This window comes from Carassius gibelio, chromosome B22 (assembly GCF_023724105.1).
Source record: "Carassius gibelio isolate Cgi1373 ecotype wild population from Czech Republic chromosome B22, carGib1.2-hapl.c, whole genome shotgun sequence".
NCBI lineage: Eukaryota > Metazoa > Chordata > Actinopteri > Cypriniformes > Cyprinidae > Carassius > Carassius gibelio.
Genome location: NC_068417.1, coordinates 38,893,522 through 38,906,021, shown reverse-complemented (window position 1 = coordinate 38,906,021; position 12,500 = coordinate 38,893,522). Strand labels below are relative to the sequence as shown.

General features: G+C 34.8%; 4 non-coding genes and 1 pseudogene across 4 annotated transcripts; all 5 read left to right on the top strand.

Annotated features, from left to right (window-relative positions):
* The first annotated feature begins 3,625 nt into the window (after positions 1 to 3,625).
* LOC127995427 (5S ribosomal RNA) lies at positions 3,626 to 3,744 on the top strand. The gene has a single exon (XR_008168376.1). It is a non-coding gene; the product is annotated as a 5S ribosomal RNA (ribosomal RNA).
* Positions 3,745 to 9,962: 6,218 nt separating this feature from the next.
* On the top strand, positions 9,963 to 10,081 carry LOC128000194 (5S ribosomal RNA). The gene has a single exon (XR_008172985.1). It is a non-coding gene; the product is annotated as a 5S ribosomal RNA (ribosomal RNA).
* A 362-nt stretch (positions 10,082 to 10,443) lies between these two features.
* On the top strand, positions 10,444 to 10,562 carry LOC128007187 (uncharacterized; annotated as a pseudogene).
* Positions 10,563 to 10,783: 221 nt separating this feature from the next.
* LOC128005849 (5S ribosomal RNA) lies at positions 10,784 to 10,901 on the top strand. The gene has a single exon (XR_008178488.1). It is a non-coding gene; the product is annotated as a 5S ribosomal RNA (ribosomal RNA).
* Positions 10,902 to 11,291: 390 nt separating this feature from the next.
* LOC127996056 (5S ribosomal RNA) lies at positions 11,292 to 11,410 on the top strand. Its single transcript, XR_008168976.1, has one exon. It is a non-coding gene; the product is annotated as a 5S ribosomal RNA (ribosomal RNA).
* The last annotated feature ends 1,090 nt before the right edge of the window (positions 11,411 to 12,500 follow it).

Below are 12,500 nucleotides of genomic sequence, written 5' to 3'. Positions count from 1 at the left end.
GTCAAATAGATCTGTGTTTAGTTAAAAGAGAAATATTACATTATGTGAAAAATGTGAGATATAAGTTTATTGGAGTAAGTGATCATGCTGCCATGACAGTAAAGATGGCTGGAAATAAGGAAACAAGAGGTGGGGGGATGTGGTGTCTGAATTCATCTTTGTTAAAGGAAGAAGAGTACAGGAAAAGTATTTACAGATGTATAAAGTGTGAAATGGAAAACTCATTATTTGAAGAGAATGTCTGTGAGTGGTGGGAAATAATGAAAGGGAAAATACAAAAAAGAAGTATAAGGTACTCAAAGCAGAGGCATTTTATGAGAATGAGGGAAATGGAGGACATGGGAAATATGTTAGAGAAAGAAGCAGAGAAAATAGAAAACAACCCTGAGTACTCAAAAGAACATTTCTTTAGGATAAAAGCAGAAATGGAGTTGTTTGAAAAGGAAAAGTGCGAGGGTGCAATAGTAAGGAGCAGGGCACAGTATGCGGTGGAGGGGGAAAGGTGCACAAAATGAAGTTGGAAGATGAAGAAGGGAAAAAGGTAACAGATTTTGTAGAAATTATAGAAGTGGTAGAATTATTTTATAAGAAACTCTTCAAGAAAGAAAATGTAAAACAAGAATGTGTGGATGAAGTTTTAAATACAGTAAGTGCTAGATTAACTGATGTAGAAAGAATTATGTGTGACAGTGATATATGTATTGAAGAAATAAAAGAAGCAATAAGACAAACAAAGCCGAATAAAAGTCCAGGATCAGATGGTTTAACGCATGAATTCTATAAGACATTCATAGATAGTTTAGCACCTATACTGATTAAGGTATTCAGGAGTATGGAAGAAAGAAGGGAGATACCAGAATCAATGAGCTTGGGCATAATCAATATTCTATATAAAAATAAAGGTAGTCCTCTTAATTTGGGGAATTATAGACCTTTAAGTCTTTTAAAAACTGATTATAAAATTTTGACAAAAGTCTTAGCCAATAGAATAAAAGGAGTAGTGGGAAGTATAATATCGCCAAATCAAGCATACAGTATACCAGGAAGAGACATTACAGATACCATATGCACAATAAGGGATGTAGTGGATAGTATGGTTAATGATAGGGTGGAGCACTGTTTTATGGAACAAGCAATGAGGGACTTTGGTTTTGGGGAGAGGATTCTGAGGTGGATAAATTTATTATATTGTAATGCAAAAAGTTGTGTAAAAGTAAATGGTGTTTTAACAGATCATTTTCCACTAGAAAGATCAGTGAGGCAGGGGTGTCCGCTGTCTGCTATGCTGTATTCAATATCAGTTGAGCCCTAGCGACACTGGTAAAGAGAGATAGGGAAATAAGAGGAATTCCAGTACCACATGGGAGATTGAGTTTAATTCACCAGTATGCAGATGACACAACATTTACTGTAAGAGATATGGAAAGTATAAAAAGAATAATGAAACATGTTGAAACTTATGGAAAAGCATCAGGAGCAAAAATTAATATTGAAAAATCTGAAATAATGAGTATAGGAGAGATAGATATGAGCGGGTGTGAAAATAATTTTAAAGTCACAAAAGAATACACAAGGATTTTAGGAGTGAATATAGGAGTTAATGCAAAAGAAGCAAGAGATGCTACTTGGACAGGGATTTTAAACAAAATAAAACAAGTGCTACGCTTTTGGAAATTAAGAGAATTAACACTGAGGGGCAAAGTAATAGTGTTTAACTCCTTGTTGCTTACCAAATGTAATTATCTATTAGGTGCAGTTGACTTGCCAGTTTGGGTGGTAAATGAGATCAAGGATGTTCTTAATAATTTTTTATGGGGAGGGAAAGGGGTTAAAATATCAAAAAATACATTAATAGCAGACTACACAGGAGGAGGATTAAAGTTGATTGATTTAGAGGTTAAAAGAAAAACAATAAGAGTGAAAACAATGAAGAAGTATTTATATGATAAAGTGCAATATGGATGGAAAGGTTTCATGGGAGACTTTTTGGATAAAAGCAGTGGATGTGGAGAAGAAGGGGTATTCATGGCTTTAAAGAAGCCAATGTTTGAAAATATACCCTTATTTTATCAAGAAGTATTTAGTGCATGGGCAGAGTTTTTAATGGACGTGAAATATGATTGTGAAAATATAAATCAAATATACAAGCAGCCAATTTTTCTTAATCCAAAGATAAAAATGAATGCGAAAACAATATATAACGTTTTTGTGGGAAAGGATATTAAGGTGCCTGCATCAGAAGCTGTGTGGCAAAAAATGTTTCCAGGATTTAATGTAAAGTCAATATGGAAAAACTTAAGTGTGAAGTATAATGGACTGGAGTGTGAAAACTTGGACTTTAAATTAAGACATAATAGAATATACACAAAGGTGGTGATTCATCAAATTAATAAGAATGTTAATTGAGAATGTGATGTATGTAAAACTGATGCAGAAACGTTAATGCATATATTTTTTGAATGTAAAGAGCTAGACATATTTCATGAAAAATTGAAAAGATTGATAAAGGAGGACTGGGGAAAAGAGATAGAAGGAGATGAGTGGAGGAAAATGTTTTTATTCGGTGAATGTAATAATTGTAAAGATTGGAAGGTTAATTTGTGTAATTACATTTTAAGTCATGCAAGATATGCAATTTGGACAAGAAGGAATTTGGCATATTTTGAAAGGAAAAAAGTGGACATTAATCTGTTGTTTAAAACAGTGATGAGAAAGAATGTCTTTCTAATGTGGAAATATCTGAGCCAAGATTTGTTTGAAAAAGTTTTCATTAATGGATGTGTACTTGTATGTGTGGATGACGAAGGAGGTTTAAGCATACATTTCTAAACAAAAAGGAAAAATGGCATTACAATTAAACGTATAAATGTATGTAGACATGCAAACTTTTGGTGATAGGACAGACAAGTTCTTGTGTTTATGTAGTTATGTGATGGATATGAAACTCTATTTTGAATGTAAATTGTATTTGTTTTGATACTTTTGATAATAATAAAAAAAAAGAAAAAAAAGGCTATGCCCGATCTCGTCTTATCTCAGAAGCTAAGCAGGTTTGGGCCTGGTTAGTACTTGGATGGGAGACTGCCTGGGAATACCAGTTGCTGTAAGCTTTTTGGACATTTTTCACTTAGTATATAATAATTTTGCCAAAAAATATAGTCAATGCCCGATCTCTGAATATTAGCAGGTTTGGGCCTGGTTAGTACATGGATGGGAGACTTCCTGGGAATACCAGGTGCTTTAATCTTTTGGAAAATTTCACAAATTATATAATAATCTTTCATTAAAAAAAAAAGAAAAAGTCAATGCCCGATCTCTGAATCTTAGCAGGTTTAGGTCTGGTTAGTACATCGGTGGGAGACTGCCTGGGAATACCAGGTGCTTTAATCTTTTTGGAAAATTTCACGAATTATATAATAATCTTTCATTTAAAAAAAAAAAAAAAAAAAAGAGTCAATGCCCGATCTCTGAATCTTAGCAGGTTTAGGTCTGGTTAGTACTTTGATGAGAGACTGCTTAGGAATACCAGGTGCTTTAAGCTTTTGGCTTTTCTTTCCTACTTATATAATGTACTGGCGATTAGATTGGCTGGTCTTTAAATAGCCCTCTCTTTGCAGCAGTCTTGGCTTACGGCCATACCAACCTGGCTATGCCCGATCTCGTGTGATCTCGGAAGCTAAGCAGGTTTGGGCCTGGTTAGTACTTGGATGGGAGACCGCCTGGGAATACCAGGTGCTGTAAGCTTTTTGGACATTTTTCACTTAGTATATAATAATTTTGCCAAAAAATAGAGTCAATGCCGATCTCTGAATATTAGCAGGTTTGGGCCTGGTTAGTACATGGATGAGAGACTGCCTGGGAATACCAGGTGCTTTAATCTTTTTGGAAAATTTCACGAATTATATAATAATCTTTCATTAAAAAAAAAAATATAATAGTATATAACAATTTTGCCAAATAATAGAGTCAATGCCCGATCTCTGAATCTTAGCAAGTTTAGGTCTGGTTAGTACTTTGATGAGAGACTGCCTAGGAATACCAGGTGTTTCATGCTTTTGGGTTTTCTTTCCTACTTATATAATGTACTGGCGATTAGACTGGCTGCTCTTTAAATAGCCCTCTCTTTGCAGCAGTCTTCGCTTACGGCCATACCAACCTGAGGGCGCTATTGAGTCAGACAGGAAGTACTGTGCTGTAGTTGGAGAGGAAGGCTCTCCCTTATTTGTTTATATTTTTTGTTTTGCTAAAGTTTTTGATTTGAAAGTATAATTTTGTTTGTTTGTTTTGCTTTAACCACCTTCCAGCAGCTTAATGCTGTCTGGAGGGTGTTTTTGTTTTTGATTTAATTTATCTCTTGGATTAAAGGACGGATCTTATGGAAAACGACATGGAAATGGCTGGTGAAATACAAACGGATATTGACAAAGGACTGGACAAACGACGAAGTGTGGACAAAGGAATCAATGGAGAACATAACAGAAGAAATGAAAGAGGAAGAAAATATTCAAAAGAAGCAACCGTGATAATTGATTTAGAGGGAGTACAAGATGGAAAAGCTGAGGATATCATCAAGATGGTGACAGAGAAAATTGGAGGAGGACATATCTTGGCGGTAAGGCCCAGGCTGGGCAGAGAATATGAAATCACTTTAAGAAATGAGGACATGTGTGACATTCTACTGGACGGAATAACTATTAAAGGAAAGGATTGTGTAATTAGAAAACTACAGACAAGGGAATATGTTGTATCGTTTATGCATCTACCGGCTTATCTTGAAGACAAAGACATTTTTAATAAATTGGATAATTGGGGCGTACATCCAACATCACAAATTAAAAGAAGGCTATATCCAGGCACTGAAGTGGAAGATGGAACGAGATTTGTGCGTGTTAAGTTTCCAGATCAGGTGGTTTCATTACCATATAGCACAAAGTTTGAGACAGCGGAGGGAACACAGTTTTTCCGGATAATACATGACAGACAGGTGAAGACTTGTCGTATGTGTTTGAATCCGGGACATATCTTAAGAGACTGTCCAGACTTCAAATGTCACCTATGTGAGGAGCAAGGCCATTTTGCACGGGACTGTGATGCAGTGAGATGCCCAGATTGCCACAAAGTTCTTGTGAAATGTGAATGTTGGATGGTAAATGAGGAGAGACCAAACAAAGAGACTGACTCCGAGGTAGAGTGCAGACAAATTCATAAAGAAGTGGAAGAAGAGGAGAAAAATTATGGTGGTGAGCAGGCAGAAGTTGAAAGGGAAGAGGAGACAAATGGAACACAGAGAGAAAAAGAAGAACAAATGATGGAAGAAGAAAGGACACTAGAGGAGACTTCATTAAAGGGCAGAGAACTGGAGCATAAAAAAGAACAAGAGGAGAGTGAACAAGAGGAAGATGAAAAAGAGACTGAGAAACAAAAGTCTGAAGGATATAAAAGAGATAGAGAATTCACTCGTATGCAAAGAAGAAGTCTACTGAAGGTAAAACCAAATATTGACTGTGCTAGAAAGAGAAAAGAAAAAATGAAAGAAAAAGCTACATTTAGAGGGAAATGTGAGGTTTTAAGAAGTATAGTGGAGGAAGAGGAAGAAAAATGAAATGATGAATATTTTTAAATATTTATTATCCTTAATGGTCTTAAGAATTGTATCTTGGAATGCAAGAGGTTTGTTGAATGTGGTGAAATTTGAAAAAAATGAAAGAAATGTGTAAAGAGGAAAATATAATTGTATTACAAGAAACAAATTGGAAAGATGAATTAATGGAAGATTTTAAAAAAAGATGGAATGGGGAAAAAATATATAATAATGGGGATGGAAGAAAAGGAAGGGGAGTAGCAATTTTAATTGATAAGTATATGAAGGATAAATGGAATGTGGTATTTGATGATAGAAATGGAAAATGTTTAGCAGTAGAAATAAGTAGTGAGGATGAAACTTTTGTTTTATGCAACTTACATGCACCAACAGAAGAAAAGGAAAAGAGGAGTTTCTTTCATGATTTAAGGAGTTTTACACTAAAGTATAAGAAAGTAATTTTAATGGGTGATTTCAATACAGTTTTTAGCAAAATGGATATATATGGCAGAAGGAATGGTTTATAGAACAGATACTGCAAGAAAAGAGCTGAATGTTTTAATGGAAGAAAATGACTTAATTGATATATGGAGGGATAGGAATGAAAAAAGAAGAGAATATTCAAGAAGACAATTAGTAGAGAATTTTTTGTGCCAAACAAGGATTGATTATGTGTTAAACACAAGATTTTTAGAGCAATATATTGAAAAGGTGTACTATAAGGAAACAACATTAAGTGATCATAGTTTTGTGTTTATTTTGATGGATTTTAATAAAATGGAGAGGGGGCCAGGAGTTTGGATTTTAAATGCAGAGATTTTAAAAAATGAATCTTATAGAATGGAAATAGAAAAAATTATAGACAAAGAAAAGGAAAGTAGTTTGTTTGTAGAAAACAAAAGGATATGGTGGGATAATGTAAAATATGAAATAAAGAAATCTACAATAAAATATTGTAAATTTCTACAACGAGTTAAGAAACAAAAAAGAAAGGAATATCAGAAAATAATTAAATGAAGAATTAAGTAAAGAGGACGTTGATGTGCAGAAGGTTGTTTTGTTAGAAGAGGATTTAAGTAAAATACAGGAGGAAAAGTATAGAGGTGCAATGATAAGAAGTAAGGCAAAATATACTGTGGAGGGAGAAAAATGCACAAAATTCTTTTTTAATCTGGAAAGAAGTAGGAAAAAGGCAGAAACGATAAAAGAAATAAAATGCAAAGATGGAAGGAAAGTAAAAGAAACAAAAGAAATATTAAAGGAGGTAAAAGATTTTCATGAAGAATTGTTTAAGACACAAGGAATAGATGATGGGGAAAAAGACTGTATATTGGAGACGATAACAGCTACAGTTAATAATCAAGACAAAGATGAGTGTGATGCGGAGATAAAAATAGAAGAGATAGAAGAAGCTATTAATCAATTAAAAGTGAATAAAAGTCCAGGTATGGATGGAATAACAAATGAGTTTTATAAAGCTTTTAAGTATAAATTATTGAAAATACTAAAACAAGTGTATGATGAGATTTTTAAAAAGGGAGAGATTAATCAAGCAATGAAAATGGGTCTAGTGAAAATAATATTCAAGAGAAAAGGGGAAAGGGAGGATTTAAAAAACTACAGACCAATCACTATGCTAAATGTAGATTTTAAAATTTTAGCAAAAATTTTAGCAAACAGACTGAAAAGAGTGTTACCTAAGATAATTTTATCAAATCAAGCATATGGAGTTCAGGGGAGAGATATATCAGATACAGTTAGCAACATAAGGGATGTGATAAGTTATATGGATGAAGAAAAGAAGAGTGGATATGTGATAAGCATGGATTTTGAAAAAGCGTTTGATAGGGTGGAGCATGAGTTTTTATTTGCGAGTTTAAAACGTTTTGGTTTTGGGGGTAATTTTAGAAAATGGATTAAGATCTTGTATAAGGATGCAATGAGTTTTATTAAATGTAATGGTTTTTTAACGGATGCTTTTAAGATAACTAGATCCATAAGGCAGGGCTGTCCATTGTCAGCACAGTTGTATTCCTTGGTCGCAGAGTCTCTAGGAATGATGATTAAAAAGGATCAAAGAATAAAAAGTATAAATATTGAAAATGGAAGGGAAGGACAAAAGATTTTTCAGTACGCGGATGATACCACCTTGATAATAGAAGATTTAGAGAGCATTAGAATAGCAATGGAACTCATGCAGAAATTTTGTAAAGCAACAGGTGCAAAGATAAATGTGGAAAAAACTGCTTTTATGAGATTTGGAGAAGCGCCAGCATTACCAGCTTGCATTGCTTTTAATGAAAAGGAAGAAATTAAGATTTTAGGAGTAAATTTGGGGAAAGATGAAAAGAGTTCAAGAGATAAAAGATGGGAAGAGATTGTGGGAGAAATGAAAAGAAGATTAGTTTTTTGGAAAGTGAGAGATTTGGAGTTGAAAGGAAGAGTTTTAATTGTTAATAGTCTAATGCTCTCTAAGATGTGGTATAATTTATCTGTAACTGCAATGCCAATGTGGGTGGAACAGAGAGTAAAGGGTATTGTGTTGGATTTTTTATGGAATAATAAGCCTCCTAGAATTGCACATAAGACTTTAATTGGTTCTCAAGAAGAAGGAGTGTTAGGGTAAATGGATGTTGAGCAGAGGAAGAAGAGTATGAGAGTGAAAACTGTAAAGAAATATCTAAATAGAGAAAAGATGGAGGAATGGAAAGTAATAATGAAACATTTTTTAAACAAATGTTCAAATTTGAGAATAGGGGATGATATTTTATGGATGAGAGTTAAAAAAGGAATGATAAAAGGAATACCAGATTTTTATAAAGAGGTTTTAGAGGCATGGAGGGATTTCTTACCACATATTGATTTTAAGCCACAAGGAAGAGAAACAATTTTGAATCAACCTCTGTTTTTAAATGCAAAGATTACTACAGATGGAACAGATGTGTTTTTTTAAAAAGTGGCTAGATGTAGATATAAAAAGAGTAAGAGATATTTTATATGAGTATAAAAATGGGTTTCTTCCTCTTCAGTTTGTCATTGATGCTTTAGAAGAAGCAAAAGAGGATTTCAATGTCAGTACTTTAAAGAAACAATATGATGTTGTAAAGAAAGCAATACCAAAAGAGTGGATTGAAATAATAGAGAGTGGGGAAAAAGAGGAAGAGAAAGTAGAAGTGTCTTTTAAAGTTGGGAAGAAGGAATATGATTTTAACTCTTGTACTGTGAAGATGTTTTACACATGTTTTACGGAATCTGTTTTCACAAAACCAAAAGTAAATGAGTTTTGGATTGATCATTTTCCTGGGTTAGATGAAAATAATATATGGAGGAATGTTAAATGGAGGTTCTTAGATGTAAAAATGGAAGCGTTGGATTATTTTATAAGGCATAAAGTTGTTTTTTCCGAGATGAAACTATGTAAAATTGGTTTGACACAAAATGCTTTGTGTAAAGTATGTAAAAAAAGAGGATGAAGGATTTTTACATTTGTTTTTATATTGTGATGAATTGAAATATTTTTTTAAGATTTTAAAAGGTTTGATAAATCAACTAAGAGGAAAGGAAGATATTCCAAACTGGGATGAGTTGATAATAATGGGACTGAATGAAAATTGTACAAATAAGGAGGTGGTCAATCTATGTATATCAATGGGGAAGTATGTGATATGGAAAAGAAGAAACATAGTGAGAAACAAAGACTGTAAAATAGACATATGGGGATATTTTAAAAAGAGAAAGGAAGAATATTTGCAACTGTTATATGTGTATTGTAAGATGGAAAGGAAAATGGATGTTTTTTATAAAATGTTCTCAGGTAATGTACAAAATGTTTTAAGGAATTGTAAAATTGAGTTCCCTGGAATGTTGTAAATGAATTGAAATTTTTTGTAAAAGAATTTTAATAAAAAAAAAAAAAAAAGCTATGCCCGATTTCGTCTGATCTCGGAAGCTAAGCAGGTTTGGCCTCGTTAGTACTTGGATGGGAGACCGCCTGGGAATAACAGGTGCTTTAATCTTTTTGGAAAATTTCACGAATTATATAATAATCTTTCATTAAAAACAAAAAAAAGAGTCAATGCCCGATTTCTGAATCTTAGCAGGTTTGGGCCTGGTTAGTACATGGATGGGAGACTGCCTGGGAATACCAGGTGCTGTAAGCTTTTTGGAAATTTTTCACTTAGTATATAATAATTTTGCCAAATAATAGAGTCAATGCCCGATCTCTGATTCTTAGCAGGTTTAGGTCTGGTTAGTACTTTGATGAGAGACTGCCTAGGAATACCAGGTGCTTTAAGCTTTTGGGATTTCTTTCCTACTTATATAATGTACTGGCGATTAGATTGGCTGGTCTTTAAATAGCCCTCTCTTTGCAGCAGCCTTCGCTTACAGCCATACCAACCTGGCTATACCCGATCTCGTCTGATCTCGGAAGCTAAGCAGGTTTGGGCCAGGTTAGTACTTGGATGGGAGACCGCCTGGGAATACCAGGTGCTGTAAGCTTTTTGGACATTTTTCACTTAGTATATAATAATTTTGCCAAAAAATAGAGTCAATGCCCGATCTCTGAATATTAGCAGGTTTGGGCCTGGTTAGTACATGGGTGGGAGACTGCCTGGGAATACCAGGTGCTTTAATCTTTTGGAAAATTTCACGAATTATATAATAATCTTTCATTAAAAAAAAAAAAGAGTCAATGCCCGATCTCTGAATCTTAGCAGGTTTAGGTCTGGGTAGTACTTTGATGAGAGACTGCCTAGGAATACCAGGTGCTTTAAGCTTTTGGGTTTTCTTTCCTACTTATATAATGTACTGGTGATTAGATTGGTCGGTCTTTAAATAGTCCTCTCTTTGCAGCAGTCTTCGCTTACGGCCATACCAACCTGGCTATGCCCTATTTCGTCTGATCTCGGAAGCTAAGCAGATTTGGGTCTGGTTGGTACTTGGATGGGAGACCGCCTCGGAATAACAGGTGCTGTAAGCTTTTTGGAAATTTTTCACTTAGTATATAATAATTTTGCCAAATAATAGAGTCAATGCCCGATCTCTGAATCTTAGCAGGTTTAGGTCTGGTTAGTACTTTAATGAGAGACTGCCTAGGAATACCAGGTGCTTTAATCTTTTGGGTTTTCTTTCCTACTTATATAATGTACTGGTGATTAGATTGGCTGGTCTTTAAATAGTCCTCTCTTTGCAGCAGTCTTCGCTTACGGCCATACCAACCTGGCTATGCCCGATCTCGTCTGATCTCGGAAGCTAAGCAGGTTTGGGCCTGGTTAGTACTTGGATGGGAGACGCCTGGGAATACCAGGTGCTTTAAGCTTTTTGGACATTTTTCACTTAGTATATAATAATTTTGGCAAAAAACAGAGTCAATGCCCAATCTCTGAATATTAGCAGGTTTGGGCCTGGTTAGTACATGGATGGGAGACTGCCTGGGCATACCAGGTGCTTTAATCTTTTTGGAAAATTTCACGAATTATATAATAATCTTTCATTAAAAACAAAAAAAAAAAACAAAAAAAAAACAAAAAAAAAGAGTCAATGCCCGATCTCTGAATCTTAGCAGGTTTAGGTCTGGTTAGTACTTTGATGAGAGACTGCCTAGGAATACCAGGTGCTTTAATCTTTTGGGTTTTCTTTCCTACTTATATAATGTACTGGCAATTAGATTGGCTGGTCTTTAAATAGCCCTCTCTTTGCAGCAGTCTTCGCTTACGGCCATACCAACCTGGCTATGCCCGATCTCGTCTGATCTCGGAAGCTAAGCAGGTTTGGGCCTGGTTAGTACTTGGACGGGAGACCGCCTGGGAATACCAGGTGCTGTAAGCTTTTTGGACATTTTTCACTTAGTATATAATAATTTTGCCAAAAAATAGAGTCAATACCCGATCTCTGAATATTAGCAAGTTTGGGCCTGGTTAGTACATGGATGGGAGACTGCCTGGGAATACCAGGTGCTTTAATCTTTTTGGAAAATTTCACGAATTATATAATAATCTTCCATAACAAAAAAATAAAAAATAAAAAAATAAAAAAAAGAGTCAATGCCCGATCTCTGAATCTTAGCAGGTTTAGGTCTGGTTAGTACTTGGATGGGAGACCGCCTGGGAATACCAGGTGCTGTAAGCTTTTTGGACATTTTTCACTTAGTATATAATATATTTGCCAAATAATAGAGTCAATGCCCGATCTCTGAATATTAGCAGGTTTAGGTCTGGTTAGTACTTGGATGGGAGACCGCCTGGGAATACCAGGTGCTGTAAGCTTTTTGGAAATTTTTCACTTAGTATATAATAATTTTGCCAAATAATAGAGTCAATGCCCGATCTCTGAATCTTAGCAGGTTTAGGTCTGGTTAGTACTTTGATGAGAGACTGCCTAGGAATACCAGGTGTTTTAAGCTTTTGGGTTTTCTTTCCTACTTATATAATGTACTGGCGATTAGATTGGCTGCTCTTTAAATAGCCCTCTCTTTGCAGAAGTCTTCGCTTACGGCCAAACCATTCTGAGGGCGCTAGAGTGCAACAGGAAGTGAGCTGGCAGTAGTAGGAAGAGAGAGGCTCTTCCATTTTGTAGTTTGGTTTAGTTTTATTAGTTGGTTTGTTTTTTTGTTTGTGTTGAGTTTATATTAGTTAGCGTTTTTTTTTAACCCCAAACAGTTTATACTGTTTGGGGTTTCATATAACAAAATGACAGATTTAATGGACAAAGGACACGGACTGTCAAATGGACATGAGATGGGGATCAGAGAATCTGGATATATTGCTGACGAGATGGAAAGGAATATGAATGAAGGGAATGCTGAAAGCAGGAATGAGACTTGGGCAAAGGTGGTTTCAAGGAGAAAACCAGATGGAAAAACCAATGGACAAGACAGAAAAATAGAACTACAAACAACTGAAGGTACTGGAACTAATAA